Source organism: Micropterus salmoides, unplaced genomic scaffold (assembly GCF_014851395.1).
Source record: "Micropterus salmoides isolate LMB-PRFRI ecotype aquatic unplaced genomic scaffold, ASM1485139v1 Ms_hic_scaffold_5, whole genome shotgun sequence".
Classification (NCBI taxonomy): Eukaryota; Metazoa; Chordata; class Actinopteri; order Centrarchiformes; family Centrarchidae; genus Micropterus; species Micropterus salmoides.
Window position 1 is genome coordinate 14,324,609 of NW_024044237.1, and position 18,507 is coordinate 14,343,115.

An 18,507-nucleotide genomic window follows, 5' to 3' on the forward strand; every position below is an offset into this window, starting at 1 on the left:
CAGGCAAGTGCCACAAAACATCTGTCTTTATTTCTTTGGGACAAAATATGACATTTGAGCGCACTTGACCTACAGGGATGTACACTTTTTCATAATATGAGCTCACCCTGACAGACACTGAGTAATCGCTGGTTTTCACTTGGTATTGTGTAAGGAAATAATAGAGAAGAATGATTTTTGGAGATCAGAATATGGGTATTGCATCACTGGGAAATGTTTTCAGTTGATGACTATAAGAAGGTGAGAACTCAGGGGATTGATTCTGCTCTTTCTGGCTCTGTATCACAGTCTTTTTCTCCTCAGCACAATCTGTTATGTTCCTCCAATCATCTGCAGAAAAAAAGTGATTCTAGTCAGCTGCCACTGAAGGGCAGCATTGCCAAGCCATAAATCAATAAAACTGCATGCCACTGTCCTCATGAACTTGAAATTAAATCATAAAACAGCTTCAAATTGGGTGAATGATGACTTTTAAATAACATCTTATTTTTATATTCTGTACGTAGCTTATATCTTTATATAGCTTCTCTGTGGACTACTGATCACATATTAAGCATCCGCCTTCTTTCTTTTCCCGGAAGTCATTCCTCCATTGTTCGAATATAAGATAGTGAAATCGAAGAGGGAAAAGCATTCAAAGTAACCCTCACAGGGCCTGTGACTGAGGGCTCAGCCTAAGTATGTTTGCCACGCTTTTCATCCAAGCAGCAGGCACAATGACTTTGAGAAGCAGATAATTCAGGACTGGAATAGTTAGCACATGCATCTCCTGTGATTCCAGCCCATTTCAAAAAATGATTTTAGGTTATTATATTTATGAGGAGTTGCTTCAGGAGGCAAAGGTCAAACTCAACGCAATGCTACTGTCGCCTCTGTATCTGCTGCCTTGTTTCAGATAACACAACTTTTAAAGCCTGTGACAATTAAAACCAATTTTGTCTGATTGTTTTTTGTCATCAAAAAAAGGGGGAATAATTCTTATACCCCCCCCCCCCCAGGCATCAATGCAGCTTTTATAAATGGTGTGCCACTCTATCCTCTCTGAGCTTATAACAAGATTTAGAGGCTTTCCCTGCCAGATGATGGAGTTTTGCAGGAGGAATAGGCACTCTTATATTTAAAATGTGGGGAAACTGCTTTTAGTTTTCGTAACACTTTAAATTAAAACTTTTACCTTTAGGTCAATTTAAAACCATGATTACAAACTACTCTGCTCTTGAATGTAACTGTTTGTAACTGTGGTCTGTTTGTTTTCTCGTCAGTTATTATTTTGCTGTATTTTATTCTGTAGCTGCAACCCTGGACATCATTGTAAATGAGGGCATGCTCTCTCTGATTTCTCAAGATTAAATAAAGGTTCAATTTAATTAAATATTCATAGAAAGTTGAGTGGTGGGCTGAGACTTCTGTTGTTGGAAGATGATGATGGCTGCTTAGTCTCTACTAAAGAGGTGCTGTCTGTAAGTTCCTCCTTTCTCCTAACCATTCATAAAAGAGCACAAATTAAAATCCACTTTCAATCATAAGGAATCACATATGAGCTAAAGCGATTCATAGCTTATCGAATAATACTATTATATTACAGTAAATTATTTTAGACCTCTCCACCCCCCAAACATTACCTTCTCAGGAGTCCTTGTGTCTGCACATTGAATTGCGGAGGTGTAACCTTGGCTAATTGATATGCTGTGGCATTTGATTTCCTACCTATAAATCTCCTGTAAATTGGACCATGTCTCCTATTTCCCCGAACAATGATTAATTCACTCTCATTGTGGGTGTCAGTCTTAAGAGTCCTTATCAAGATTGCTGAGCTCTCTCTCTCTGCCTGTCTTTTTGCACTGTGCTGCTTTTGTGCCCCTTGCCTCACTCTCCATGCTTACATCTATTTGCTGACTGTTGTGTGGAACTATTTGGATAAACTTTATTGATTTTTTTTATTCCACACAGACTTGCTGCAGTTAAGTGGCCTTGTTAGCATGCAAGGGGTTGTTTTGTGTGTTTTCTCCTGGCAACCATGTCCGGAGTAATCAGTAAACAATACAATTTTAGAGTTGCACTTGCAACTAATTCACTGTTTTTTATTTATTTATTGTTTTGGGGGGCATTTTGCCTTTATTGAATAGGGACAGTGGAGATACAAGCAGGAAACTGGAGTGAGAGAAAGATGTGCAACAGGCAACAAAGAACCTCTGCCAGAAATTAACCGGGAAAGTTGTGCTTTCATGGTATACATCTTAACCATGAGGCCATTCACTAATGACAAGTAAAAATACTACAATGTAAAAAGACTCAATCACAAGTAAAACAGCAAGTAATAATGAATTATTTATTGTAATAATATATATACAGTATATTGCTTTATGTATATCATCATTATTTCTGATTCATTAACCTGTAAATAGCATGTTGGTTGAGAGTGAAGCTAATTTTCACAGCTTCATAATACTGTTGGATGGTTTACCTTATAACAATGCATTACATTTTATAAAAGGAATAATGTAGGGGAGTAGAAAGTATTGTATATGCCTGTAGAAGTAATTACATGAAATGTAAATACTCAAGTAAAGAACACGTACCTCAAAATTGCACCTATGGCAGTATTTATTTATTTTTTTGGCTACTTTGGGGGCAGCAGAATAAGTTGTAAACAAAACACCGACATATTATCACTTTATAAAGTTGATATAGCAAATGTGTTAGCAAACAGTTGCACTAATTACACTTCCAGTCAACACATAGCAACATTAGCATGCATTTTGAGTCCTGTGTTTGTCCCCCGGATGAACGTAAATCCAATTTATTTTCCTTTTAGCACTTAGCTGTTTTTCGTCTTAACCAACTCCTGAGGGAAATATCTGGCTCTTTAGCTGCTACATGCTCCAATATGTTCAACAGCTAGTCACTAGCATTGTCTGGGTGCTGATTGGTGCTGGGCGGGTAGTGTACAGTGGGTTTTTAGAGCCTTTTACTGAAAAAAGCTGCCTGCTTCTGCTGCAACTAAGAGCAGCGAGACTGAATTAAAACAGCAAAGTTGTGGGCCTTATAACCAAAACAATGAGCTGAAGGATGTTAAAATGCCCTATAGAGTTGAAGGGTACTGCAGAATCTGGTGACGGATGACTGTTTTCCTTTCACATTACACATCGACCCATTTTTAACATGAAAATATTAATTAGTGCTGCTTTAAAACTGAATTTAGTGTAGTTACACGAGTAGCCAAGAAATTGTCTTTTTTGTTTGTGTACACCTTCATGAAAGTTGCTGTCCCCAAAAGCCTTTTTTCCTGTGCCAAGTTTTTACTGTTTAAGGCACTTTATTAAACAGGGATGTTTTGCTGTAAAGGCTGTAATATTTTGCCTTGCCTCAAGCTCAGCAGTGCTCCTCTGTGAGTAACCTTGTCTGTTACACTGCAGCACCATCAGCAGAGACATGATTCTGTAATTGTATTTATTAATGAAGAGCAGAAGACCTGAGAGACGTACAGCACACTGACATGACACAGAGCAGAAGAAACCCCATAGGAATACAGCCATGCCACTGATCAACAACATAATGGATATAATAAGATATACATGAGTATAAGAATCCAGAGTAACACAACAATATTCATGTAGTAATGCTTCATCAACGATTAAGCATTACAAAAAGTGTTTCTTTTATTAAAAATGCATTATTCATTCTCAGCTAAGATAGTTGTTAATTATAATGTACGTTTATATGGGTGCTCAAAGAGTAAAGAAATATTCATCAGCATTACACATGATATTATTAACACTGTACTAATCAATATTTTTGTTTTACAGCCTGCAACTTTAATGTTTTAGTTCAGTCTCAATGCTCTCATTAGCTTGTTTTCAGCCACAGCAGAGGCTTTTTCAGAAAAAAAAATCTCTACAAACCTGCTGTATGCTACCCGCCCAGCAATAATCAGACAAAGTTAGCGAGTAGCCAGGGAACATAGTGAACCATTCATCAGAAATAATACTTTTCTCATGAGATGGTGGAGACAAAAACAGTGCAAGAAAGACAGTGAATAATAGACTTAAATTCATCCGGTGGCCAGAAACATGACAAATTAATGGTAAATGAATGCTAATGATAATCCATAGATAGGCATAGATAGGTTTTCTAATATGTTCACCACAACAATCTGTATAAGGTGATCATTTGTCACTGTTGTGTTTACAGCTTGTTGTGCTGCCCCCACGTAGGCAAAATTTAAATTATTGCTGTTTTAAAGTATTCAAACCAATAGCTGACTTTTGGTTTGCCATATTATCACCGTATAAAGTTGTAACGTAGAACATGTTAGCAAACAGTATTAAAACATCTAGCAGATATGGAGCAACTTAGGAATTTATTTTGAGTTATTTTTCTGGCCATGCACCTGATACATACAAGACCAATATTCACTCACATTTTAACTCTGTTTTTGGTTTCCACCAACACCTGAGATAAATATGTAGCTCTTTTTTGGCCAGTTCTCTCCTTAAAAAGTGGTTAAATAAAGGTTAATTTTAGCAGCTAAATGCTCACCAGCTTGTTGATTGGCTGTTGAGCCTTGAGGTTTTTTTTGCTGTCACCTAAAGCGACACAATAGTGAGCTGTCAGAGTGAAGCAAAACAGTCAGGTTGCGGGCCAGAAAAACAAAACTTTGAGCTAAAAGAAGTTATAACGCTGCATAGAGCTGGGAAAATGCAGAGTTAATAATCTGTGGGTTCATGAGTGACTTCTATGTGGTTCTATGTGGCCCTTTCACATATAGATATATGATTCCCTGTTAATATAAAAATATTGATTATAGTCACTTTAAATACTGTTCAGCCTATAGGCCAAGTGAAGAATAGTGAGTAACTAACACACAAGTTGTGGTTAACAGAATATAAAATAAATGTCCACATTCATTAAAACATTATATATAGAGTTTCACTGTTTTTTTACTGCTCACATTTAGAAAATGACATTGAAATTCATAAGGTATGAATCAGAATACTTTGAGTCATTATCAGAGTTAGTGTGCTTTGCTGCCAGCTCCATCATCTGGGGAATGTTTACATTCTGGGTTTTTAGGCATCAAATTGCTCAGTAACCCAAAGCATGTACAGTGATAGAGAGATCATTTAGACTATCTTCTTGTAGACACTTGTATATCTTGGATGTGCAATGAAGCTGAGTCCAATAAAGAGGTGAAATATGAGTGAGATGCATGTTTATATGAGCCTTTATATGTGCCAGGATGATGGTTTACGGTCTCTCCATTCCCTGGATGTTTTCCACGCTGCTTGTTTCTGAGGCTCATGTGAGGCTGCCATCTCCGAGAGCACAACCTCTGCCAGCTTCAATAAACAGTCACTACCCATATCAAAACCTCTAAGTCAGACCAACAGCATGATCAAGAGGCACACCTGGGGTGAACCCAGAGGTAATCTACCCTTCAGCCTCTTTCTCTGTGCCACTCTCTTTGTTTATTTCTCTGTGTCTTTTGTGTTTTGCTTGCATTTTCTCCTGGTTTGGATTGGAAAGAATATTTTCTAGTTTCACCTCCTTGGTTCAGCTTCACCTCACTGAACGATATCATGCCATGATAATCTAACACTCTCATATGCAAGGTTTTTCCATTTCCTACCCAGGACCCAATGACCTTAGTCCATTTCATATACTGCAGCCATGCACTTTGTCACACATAATTTTTTCCCCTGCCTCCCTCAATCTCACTCTTATTCTCCGTTTTGAGCCCTGCTTCCCAGTATAGTCACCGCTGGGAAGAAAAATATCCGTTTGCTTGGGTCAGTGTTCATATTTTCTTCCCTTATAGGGTGAGTTCATCTGTACTCTACAAAATGAATGACTCTAGCGCTCTCCAGGCTGTTAAACAATGCAACCCCCCCTTCATCCAACAGCTGAATGGACAGGCTCAAAACCGTGTGAATGGGAGGTGTGAAAAGGCCAACCACTGAAAGTAATTGCTGTTATGTTCACCAGGGAGAAAGAAACAACTTACAAAGAAGTTGTTTGCAGCCACCATGAGAGCAACATATCAAATTGCCCAGGTAGAAGTGGCACAGGTTCAATCACCCGAAATGAACTAATTCATTTTAAAGCTTGAATTCTCTTCTATTTTGACTCTATTTCCGACAAAAACTCTCAACACAAAGACAAGTATCAATGCTGCTGCACCAGGCACCTTCACACATTGGTGACTTTAAAAGGCAGCAAGACACAACGGTTTGAAAAATGTATACTGCGATACCCAGGCATCATGTAATGTGTTGTCAGTGAAGTACACACAGCACTCTCAGGTCTACAAACCTCACTCACCTGCTTTATCCCAAAGTCTACTAGAGGGACAAGGGAGGGAAAAATTCCACCATTGGTAAGTACAGCTTTTCATGGTGAAAGCTCTTGTCGGTGGCCTGTGTTTCACCTCCATGTTTGTTTGTTTTTTTTGGTACTTGCCTTGGGCGGGAAAGATATCCTGTGAGTACCTAAACCCATATAATAACACATTTTCAATGAGTGGTAACATTAATTTTCAATGTAGAAATCCCCCTATAGGCCTTATTTTATACACTCTTTTTGTATTCTGGTTCAAATTTGACCTACTATCTCGTCTGAAAGAAACACTCTCTACAGCCATGCAAGGAGCTCTGTGATCTCGTTTAAACATAAGAAAATTACGGTATAGTTATAGGGCCCTATGATTTCTGTGATGTGGAAAACACTGACAGCAATGGCAAAGAACCACACCAGAGATTTCTTTGGTACAAGGTGGAACTGAAAGTAACATGGGCAAAGCGATGTTGTGGCGAAGGAAAACAGACCGGGAGTGGTCGCAAAGCAAATAGTAGCTTCATGTTTTGTTTTGCGTGAATTATAAGACCCAATCCGGAAGCCGAATGAGTATCTGCGTCGTAGCCTGTCTGCACTAACGCCAAAACGGGGCCTGCAGAATTTCTCTCAGCCTGTATGCAACGCCATGTTTGCTGTCAGACACACTCTCTGTCTAGGCTCCAGGTAATCCATCCGCGGTGGCAATGAGGGGCTTTCATCCTGGTGGTCGATGTGGTGAACAGACTCAGAGAGGAGCAGATGCAGGTTAGCTGCACTGGCTAACCATTGACCTACCAAGAACTGGTTACACAATCTCTCACCATGTTCTTTGTATGTATTGCTAAGAAACTCATAATTGCAATTTCTAGATAGATATTTGGTCAGAACGCCAGTGGATGGATGATTTATAGACAGTAATACATCCTGTGAAGAACCAAGGTGCATGCTATCGGTATGACAACATGGCATTGCTGGCCAGGATGAGGTTAAAGGCCCAGAAATAAAGCCACTGATAATCAAGACATGGGAAATTAACCTTCATTAAGGTTTTTAGTCATTGTGAAGTCATCCCATTGCCTCCAATCAATAAAATACCTCATCTAAGGCCGGGCTTAATGTCATGATTTATGTTGTCATGGAAGTGCAAAAAGACACTTAACTTTTGATTTGGCTTTTTTTTTGTTTTAAATCATTTTGGTTTGGTGTGGAGACCTGCACTCCTGCAGCCCCTTACGTTAATCATGTTATACATAAAAACTGGCCAGCTGCAATAGCAAGCACAAAGCTGACTAGCAATCCATCTCGCAGCTGGGGACATTTTCAAAACCAGCCACTTCAAACCACAAGATAAAATACTGTTTTTAGAAGTTCAGATAAAGCATAAATCTCACCTTTATGTCAGTTTTCCAAGAACCCTTTCGAGTGCAGCGCATTATTTGCTTCATTCCCTTTCCCTATTTGCCACAGGGGGCAGTAATAAGCCCATTCAACACCATAAAACAAAATGCCACACACAGGTGAGATTACTGCCTGGGTCCAGACCTTTGAGCCCGCTCAGTCCACCGAGTTGAAAATTCAGGCAAGTGAGAATATGCTTCACTGGAAGACTGTGTGTTTTTGGTTTGACAAGAGAAAAGGCTTCAAGCAGTAGGACTTAGTGGTAGTTTTGGCAAACGTATGTCTGGTTAACTTCCCCACCTCCAATAAAGAGCAGAGCAGAACTGCTCCCCCAAGCTTTTCATTGAGAATTATTGGGCTAAGGGGACATCAGCTACACTTTTAGCTACAACTATACTACTCCTCTGATGTGTCTCTATGTGTTTGACACAGATTGGATTGGATTTTTTGAGGTTAGGCACAGGCCTCAGTTGTGGTTTTAAACTTAGATACGATTCTAATCCCTTATATTCAACATGAATTTAAACGCTACTACGACATTCTTCTTTACTGTCACTGACCGATGGAAACAGGTGCTCTATTCAATTTTATTATATTAAATCTGACCTAACAACAGTGCTTATTCATAGATGTATTACCAGCTAAATTAACAATACAATACGTAAACCTTTGTTTCTTGATTTATTTCCGGTGCCATGATACATGAAGCCTGAGGTGCTCAATGATGTTGTTTTCAAACTGTCAAGATTTAATGCTGCCAAGCACTGAAAGCCTGTTTGTAGAACCACAATTACCATAATTCATTGCACCTATATGACACAGTGCATCAGAGCATCAGTGCCTCTCTGATTTGCAGCGTGTCTGTGGCAACAAAGGCTGAAAGGAGAGTAGCAGTGACATTAGCTCATAGAATTGGGCTTTGGCAAAAATGGTGTCATGCAGTCTTTCTCTCTTTCCTTGTGTTCCCACCCTTTTTGTGCTCACAATTTTTTAGGGTTTGATGTAAATGTGTTCACATTAGACAGATACAGTAAAGGAAGTGAGTTTTTTCCTGTTCAAGTGTAGAATCGTGTTTAAAAGAGTGAAAGTTTTTTGCTCTGATTATCTCAGTTTGACCTTGAAAACTGTCAGTTTGTGTTAAGACTTTTCTGCTGATGATCTCAGCTCCTTCACACCCTCTATCTCCATCCCTCCATCTCATTATCTCTCCAAATATCATAACTTATTCAGAAGCCCTTAAAAGGCAGACCATACCCTGACACAGCAATATCCACCCAGAGTCCGCCAGTTCATTAAAAAACCTCATCAAACATGCACAACGCACACACACAAGCTAATTCAGCTTTCTGGGAAGCTTTGCCCTATGGTGCTAACACATTTCCCTTAGCTCTCATAGTGTCTTATCAGGGTGCGATATCTAAAAGTTGCCCCCTCTGAAAGGCCTTTGTCTGACCACACTGCATAAAATATAACTTGGCTTTCAGATGCAGGAAGTGAAATCTACTGTACATTTGGAAAGAGTGTGCTGTGACCAACCTTGTGTAGCTTTGGTGTGTCACAAGCCGAGCTGCTGACCTGAAAACTTACATTACATTATGTCATCAACTGTCACATACCCTGGTAATTTTCCCTTCTGGCATTCAGCGTTCAAATTACCTGCACCTGGCTGCCATGTTGGTTGCATGTTTTTGATGAAAATCACTTGCCAAGAAGGAATGGTTTTCAATAGTCTCTCAGTAGAATAGCTCAGGGCTTTATTAGGGACCATACGCCTGTCTGACAACGCACTCCTGATGTTGTGTTAAATACCATATGTGGGTTACTCAGAGCTTCTTAAGGTATGTGTGTATGCTGGTAAACGGCCCTCTTCAGCTTTATTACCTGCCCATGAATCATGAGCCTTCATTACAGCCTGCTCATTGTGCTCTGAAGGTTAAGCAAACCAATTAGAGTTCCCCACACGCCGTTGGGGTTCTCTGCAACAACTGCATCCCCACGTCTTGCATTTTAAATAGGCAGACCAGGGCCCTGGATTAAAAAAAGAAAGGAAGCTAGAGCTAGGAATAAGGATGTTTAGGAAGCTGGGAAAGGTTCGTGGTTGGCACTATACAAGCGGGGAGAAACGAAACGAAAAAAATAGAGAGGGGAGGAAACAGACTATGAGAGAAAGAGGGAAAGAGAAAGAAGCCCTATTAAAAGAAATGACACTGTCATGGTTCACTGAGCGCCTGCACTGGGCTGCAGTACCCATGTGCTTAATGCTCTCTGGCTGTCAGCGCCACAGTCAGCAGCACTGCCTGGCTGCTCCTAGGGGGAAGCTGTGTTGGTCTGTGCTCTCGATTAACTCTGCTGCTTATTAGAATAGATACTGGGAAAGACTCAGCCAACCAAAGAGAAGATCCGATAGAGTGCAGACGTGGCACCCTGTAATCATAACGTGAAGTATAATTTTAAGGGTTCTTCGGCAAGTGAGATCTGAGGTTAAGATTCAACGGCAGTGCCACACGATTCTTTGATTGCACCCACGTTTGAACTCCTTATACATTGGCTTTGACTGATACACAGAGACTGTTTAAATTGTCATCACATTCATTTTCCTTGGATGAATGAACAGTTAGATTTGTCCATCAGAAGGCTGCAAGAGGCTGTGTGCATCTGCATCGGGAAGAATTTGGCACCATTTGTTGAGACTGTGAAAGCACTAGTCTCTCTCATATTGTGGTGTACCCTGGAGATTCAGGTACACTGAAAGAACTGTCAAAGGAAGTTTTGAGAAACAGCTGAAATTATAGCTTTCATACACACGCCAGTGGATGAAGGTGCCTGAAATTGGTTCTTTTCAGAATGGCACAAAGAAAGGTCACTGCATTGGCGAATTGTGATGAGGGGTAGTGTTTAACAGAATGTGGCTGGTTGTTTTTCCTCTCGTCTTGGAGGATGCAAAATTGACATGACCGCTGACCTTCTCCTAAGTTTGTTGCTATTTTATATAAACCAGAACTAAACTCTGCTTTTGTGCACATCTAGGAGAGGAGACATAGGGACAGAACAAGGGAGAGATAGAGAGAGTAATCTCATCCAGGGGATATAAACATGTGAGGCGAACGTTGGCAAAGGCTGACACTGGCACACTAAGGTGCCATATTAGCATTTCAGAGGGAATAGTAGAGGAATCAGCTAGGAAACAAAAAGGCTGGTTCAGCACTGACTGACAGAACCAAGGACTAATGTTCAGTGGGGAAAAAAACTGCTCCTTCTCTTCTTCCTCCCTCTGCTATTGCTTCCAGCTCCACTCAGCCAGAACACCAGCTAAAGATGAACGACTGCCAGGCTTTCATTCTGTCTGGTCCTTTATAGCTGGACTCATTGTTGGTCCAAATACTTCTTATTTCTACACATTCATCGTCATTATTGTTGTTGATGAAATTATGTTTTCTCCAATGTTGGCCATTTTTGTGTGCTTAGTGGTCATGAAAAGGCCAATTATCAGTGGTGAAAAGTACATTGACTCTAGCAGTGCACTTAAGTACAATTAGAGGTACTTTTCTTGATTATTTCTGTTTTTCACTTTATAGTTCTACCACACTACATTTCAACGACAAATATTGTAGTTTTTACACCATTATATTTATCTGACAACTACAATCATTGGTTGCCTTGCAGATTAAGATTTTACACGCAAAACATGTGTTCATGTTTTTAAAAAAAATATGATTCCTTTATACATTTCATACAATTGTTTACATTAGCTCCACATTGACCAGCTACAACATTAAAAATCCTTCCTCCAGGTTAATGCATCACTTGTAATAATCCAATTTTATAATTTGTAATAGTTTAACACTGAAACTACTTAAAGCAAAATTTTAAATTGTATTTGAAATAACAGGACAGTTTTTCTTTGGTTTTGAAAGGTTTGTGTTTGCAACCAGAATTATTCTTTGCACATCAAAAAGACACACAAGAGAAAGATGTTACTGTCAATGTTTGTTTGTACAGCTATTTACTGTAGGTGTTTTCATCTCTGTACAGTTTAAACTTGATGTGCATATAATGTGGCTTCAGAAGCTGCACTGGCGGTCAGCCAGTCCAGCCGTCCCCTCCTTCAGTCAGATTTCCTCAAAGCGGAGCTGGGCACAGGGGTCCAGGCTGCTGCCCTGTCAGCTTGACCTGCTTTAGAACACCACCATCATAATCAGACTGAAAGAGCCTTAAAATGCCTGTTAGTGCTGAGCTCCAGCTTCCCATTCACAGCCCTCTGAAAGCCCCACTCACCGCAACCTGATAACAGCTCCAGGTGTCTGGATGGAGACCAAATAACCACCCATAGTCTTCACTCAGTTAGAAAGGCTCAGTCCTAGCGCCCGTGTTGTCACTGTCTCCCTCCTCTACTTCCCCCCTCTCTCCTCTTTCATTTTCACTCACTCTTTCAAACATCCGCTCGTTTTCCCTGTGCCTGTTCCCCCTGCCTTGGAAATCATTGTGAAAGCCTTCTTTAAAGGATGATTCTGCATTGATAAATGTGGTTACCGAGTTCCTTGACAAAGTCACCTCAGCCCATATAGTCTTCAGTTCATTGCCTTTCAGTACCAGTTAAACTGTATGCTGAGATGGGAGTCATATTTACTGCAGTCAGCAAGTTTATTATGGCTTATATTGCTTTGGTAGCTGGTGTTTCCATTTTCTGTTTTCTTTTGTAATGTGACATCTCTTGGGATAGTTTGTATAAGCTGAGGTAAAAACATTAAAGTAATTTTTTTTGCCATTTTATGGTCTTTTTACATTATTCATGTGCTACAGTATAGGTTGTTCTGAGTAAATTACTTTGGGGCATCCCTATTCTCATATTGAACCCACAGGATGTGTATATTCCTTTTATTTTTGTTCTATGTTGAGCACAGCACAGAGTTTTGTTGCAACTGAGAGATTTGGGATTTGATAACCTGTCCTTGAGGCAATTGGTCTTTGGGCAGAAGTAATTCTTACAACTATTTTCCCTGTCTTCTATTCCCATACTGCAGTTGCGTAAGTGGTCAGGCACTAACTCCTTCCATATCCCGCTGGAAACCAGCAGTCACCAAAGTTCACTTGCTTGAATTAAAACTTGCTCTCCTCTTTCCATCACCCCAGAGTACAATGCAAATGCTCAAAAGTTCTCCCTTCCCTGAAGTTGTGTGACTGGAATGTGGGAGTGCTAGTTTGACCCAGTTTCTCTATTATCACAAAATGGTGAACATGCAAAAATGGGAAGATGAGCCTTAAAATGAGAAGACCCAACATATCCTTGAGGCATATGGCTGGAATGAAATCCACCCAAACCAGGCAATCTGTTTGCCAGGGAAAGAGACATTCAAGTCTTTTTGATATATTCCTGTTGCACTTGTCCACTGAGTACCTGCCTTCCTCTCCTCCCTGCCTTCACTTGCTTCTTGGCTTCCTGTGTGGATGGCTCCTGTCCCACGGGCCCTCTGGCACTCCAGGTAATGGAATCACGAGGCAAGTATCAGTTAGACATAGAGGATGTGAGCGTCTCTTCTCAGTATGACTAAAAAGTGTGATGAGACGTGTCCTCACCTTCCTGTTAAATCATAACTCCCACAGTGTCATCATCACTGACCAGGAGGACACCTTCAAGCTGGTGGATAAGCTGATAAGGTAATGTCCTTACCTATGTCTGGACAGACTTTACAAATTGAAAGCAGCTGCCAGTTTTTTATTTTGGTTATTATTTTTATCAGTTCTCACTGCCTGCAGTACAATTAGGATAGATTTAATAGTGCAATTAAAATACTGTCATGGGTTTTCAGTTGTGTTTGCATTTGGATTCTATTATTGGCAGACTAAAAGGCAGACAGTGCTTATTTTGGATGAGATTCTCCTGTCCCAACTGCAAAACTGGCATCAAATCAAAATGTTTGTGAATTGACCATCCCTTCCCCCTTATAGTTACAGTCCTGTCATAGCTTAGCAACCATATCTAGGCAGGGCAGGTCTGTCAGTCTTTGGATTTCTCGACATGTTGAAGCAGTGTGCATAGGACAACGATACTTGGCATCTAAAGAACGGGAGTATATCTATGCTCCCAGGGAACCTATATTTCCCAGCTCAATATCCTCTTGATATGACACAATGAGGAAACCTTTCAAAGGGTTTTATGTTCTCAGCAATGCTTTTCTCCTAGGTCAAATGTTCAGCATATTTCGATGGGTCAATATGTTGAAATCACCCACCTACAAATACAGCTTACTGATGTTATACTCCTTGAAGCTTACGCTCTCAAATTTGCTGTCAAGATAGTTTTCTTGACTTCAGACATTTGTTTCTCCACAGTGGCAGAGCAGATTTTTACCATTCAAACTGTGTGTGAAATATCCATCTCTCTTAAAGCTAGGGTAGGCAATTTATTTTTAGCAGCATTTTCTGTTATATTTTTGGAATTCTCTATACATTCCGACAGCAAATCAATAAATCAAATGCTCTGACACGAAAATGAAATACCTCCGGTAACTGCCCGTGCACTCAATCCTAAAAAAAGGGAGGGGGAGTGGCTTTATAGGGAGGCCTGAAAGGAGGAAGCTGGATATTTTGGGTTGGATACTTCCAGACACTAGCTCTCTCTTGCTAGCTGCTCCTACATTACCTTGCCAAGCTATACATTCTTTTGCAATTTGTTAGCCCATGTTAGACCGTATCAATCTCTTACAATGTTCATTTATATCAAGAGACACACATGGTCATAGGACCCTGGGAACATAGGGATAATACTTAAAGGACTTGAAGAGTGGTGTATTTTCCTTAGCTTAGCCAAAAGCAAAAAACTCAAGTTAGCAATAATAAATATGCACTGTACAGACTTTCAAAATAAAACTGGTGGTTAATGTTGAGAAATTTTGCAATTTGGTTGGTTTAGCCTAGGCAACAAAACTACTTGGTTAAGAAGGTTTAGGAAAAGATCATGGTTAAAATAACTATGATACTTACATGAGTTAAGGTAAGTAACGTTAACATTACGTAACACTATGTAACATAACTAAAAAGAACCAACGTTGACTTTTTGTTTCACACAGGAAACAAACACTTGTCGCCTGGTGAAAGTCGATTTTCTAACATCCACCGTGTAGTTTTTCCCCGTCTGTCTGGAAGCTAGTCATGGATGCCACTGTAGGGTCCCCGCAAATGTCCCCGTCTTTAACTGTGTTAATCATAGACTGTATAAAGTGTTAACAGACCTGAAATCAGATTTTACATGGCCAGAAAGACCGGACAGCAAAACATACAGGTGTCGTGCCATAACATCACATGCAAATAAACATCACTTTATGTCCGTGGTAATAGCAAAGGTATATCTTTGTGAAACTTTACCTTTTCTTTTAATGGAATAATCACAACTGTTGCCACATAAGTGTATGCAGTTTATATCGTAACCAGGCCTGACATTTATGTGATTATAGGCAATAATAGAACCTGGTTGTTGCAGCTGGAATATGTGTTTGGCAGGCCTATGTCTAATATCCTTGTTTGTATTTGAAAATCGGAATGTGGCCTATGATTAACATGACTTACTGCTGAATTATATATAAAATAAAGACATGATCTCTTTTGCAACTATCCTTATGACTACATTATTTAACTTGCTGTGTACCAACAAATCTAGTAGCAATGCACCAATATGAAAATTCTTGGCCGAAGCCAAAACCAAATATAATGAGAAAATTTGCTGAATACCGAACACAGAACAAGTACAGTCACATTTTTGCCATTATTTTTACCACTGCATAAATTAAATAGTCAAAACGTGCTTTTTGCTCAGTGTTTCCTACAGGATTTGGAGAGACTATGTGTTAGGATTTGGTTTTGTGCTATTGTTTTTCCTGTGTTTATTTGATATTGTCATGGTTTGGAGTTTTGTAGTCTAGTTTATTATTTAGGCTCATTCGCTTTAAGTTTTCTTTGTAACTGTCTTATCGCTCATCTTAGTTCTTGGTCCTGTGCTTTAGTTCATGTTTAGTGTTTTCCTTATCGGTGTACTTCTGTATTTTCTCATTATGGTCTGTCTTAGTCCTTAGTCTTATCTCCATGTTTTAGGGTAGTCTTGTCTCCTGTTTGGTCCCGTCTCTGTCTGTGTCCTGATTTTGCTGTCTTTCCATGTTTTTGCATTTTACTTTGGTAGATCTGTCCTTGTGTGTTCCTGTGAACTTTACTTCCTGTTTATTTTGGTAACCTTCTGTACCTGGTGTCCTTGTCTAGCTTTGTCTGATTACCTGATGTATCTCAGCTGTGCTTTCCTTCCTGCTCGTTTACCTGTGTATATATTGTCCCCAGTTTTCTTCAGTCTTGGTCACGTCCTTGTATTGTCTGCATTGTCCGCATTATCTGCGTCATCTGTGTTGAGTGTTCTGTGCCTTCCCTGCCCTTTTGGATTACTTCATTGGTTTGTACTTTGTTCACAGATTCTTCCCTTTGGATTATGTTTTGTTTGGAGTTGGAGTTCCCTTTGTTTGCACATTTGTCGCTGAGCTCCCAGCGTAAGCCTGTTTAGTTTTGTGTTAATAAATCCTATTTCGAACTGCAACTACATCGCCTACAGTCTGTATTTGGGTCCACACCTCAGCTCTCAGCTTCTGCACTCAGCCATTCTCCATGACACTATGATGGGTGGGTCAGAGGCCTGAGGGTGTCCAGTAAAGTAAATTATTATAAAAAATGTGTCCATTTACTTTTAAAGTACACATATAATATCTTTTAGTGAATATAATCAAATTAATCTTATTTCCATACTGTATAGACACCTTATTTTGAAAACCAAACGTTGTCACGTGTGTATCCTTATTTTAAATTCATTAAGTCCGACCCAATTTGATAAATAATGTTATGTGTTTCTTGTATTGTGCAACATGAAGACTTCACAGCCTCTCTTCCGGAAGGACTGTCACACTGCAACACTTGTCTTTGTAAAGAGAGAAAATGACAGGATAAAGTCACTAACCTGCCTGTCAGCTCGCACTGGTCCGTTTCAGTTACCATAAAGGCTTGAATACATGTGCACTCCAAATTTAGGTGCAGATAGGTCAATCGCCTTTTCACAAATGAGTGACAGAAACACTCAAAGCGGGTCAGACCGTTTGTTGCCTTTTCAAAGAAGTCAGCCACAGATGGTGTGGATGTGCTAGGAGACAGTGTCTGCAAACAGAAAGATTTTTGCATCTTTCTCAGACACGGCTCCACTGCCAACATGTCAACGTAATTGTTCGGTAAAATTTAATCAGTCTATTGACTTATTAGGCCAAACACCAAAAGCGCTATTTTTGGCCGATTAATTTTGGTGGTCTAACATTCGGTGCATCCCTACAATCTAGTACTTTTTATCTCTTAAAATACCTTTACATGGCCAATACAACCCATGTAATGCGGTATTCCACTTGCCAGAAAGTGACTGCAGCTTCTACTTATTGACTGAAAGGTAGATTCTGCCTCAAAATCACTAGATTTCAGAAGAAGATAGCATTATAGTTCACAACCATTGGTTAATTATTATCCTAAAAGTCTTTCCTCTTGTAACTTTAATGTTCTGTGTTATTGTAAATGTTTTCTTTGCTCTGGTCAGGGTTTGGGGTTTTGTGTTTTTTATCCCAGTTTATTCATTTATTCATTCGCATGTTTAGTTTACTTAGTATCTGTCTTGTCTCGTATCATAGTTTTAGTCCTGCATTTTAGTTCTGTGCCTTAGTTCATGTCTTTGTATTTATTCCTGGTTCTGTGTTTGTTATTATTTTGGCCTTGTCTGCTCTGTGTTCTGTTTGATCTTAGTTTCTGCCTGTTTTCCCTGTTACGTTTGTAGTGTATTTGTATGATTAGTTCTTTAGTCTGTTCTGTGTTCCAGCTCCTGTTTGTTTCTTCTCTTGTGTTAGTCGCCAGTGCCTTGTGTTCAGTGTTCAGTCTGCTTGTTTTATGTTCTGTTTAGTTTTCATCTATTGAGTGTTCAGTTTGTTTCTGCATTTTGGTCTGGTCCTGTTCTGTTCCTCTCAGTTGGTTTCACCTGCTTGCCTGTGTCTTGCCTGTTCTGTCTAATTGCCTCATGTCCTCCACCTGGTCTTGGTCCCACCCTGCTCGTTGCCTGGAGTTTAAATTTTTGCTTGTTCTGTTCTTGCTTTGTTCCTTGTACTTTGTTCCCAGCTTTTTTGATTACACTGTTTACTTTGGGTTTACTCTTCGTTTGTATTTGCCTTTGTTTGGACTCCTGTGGAAGCCTGTTTGAGTTAAGTTTTTGTATTAAAGTATTAAAGTATTTCATTGGGTCACCTAAGTTTGCACTCAGCCACCCTTGACAGTTGAAAATCTAAGATCATGTTTGAAAACTCAGAATTCATGCTCTACAACAATAGAGCATAAATCAGACCTCAATCTTAGTTTCTCAACAGCCAAACAGAGTTAAGTGAATGAGTCTGACCATAAATATTCCTGTCATACTTAGTGGTTATTATACTTGAACTACCTAGCTCCACACTATACAGGAGTATTACTGTTTTCTTATTTCCTTATATTCTACATATACACTATTCTACATCGGCAACAGGTTAGGATGCTGTTTTTGCCTTGCTTATCCTTAGTTTTTTAGTACAATATCATGTACTGTATTTAGCCATCAAAAAGTGTAAGTTTTAAAACAAGCCAGCAGGAAAACAATGGAAAGCCAGCTGGAGTTTTTAACCAACTCATGGAGCTTAGTTAGCCAGCTAGCTAGTGACAGCTAACAAAATTTTGCCAGCCTTGTTTCAG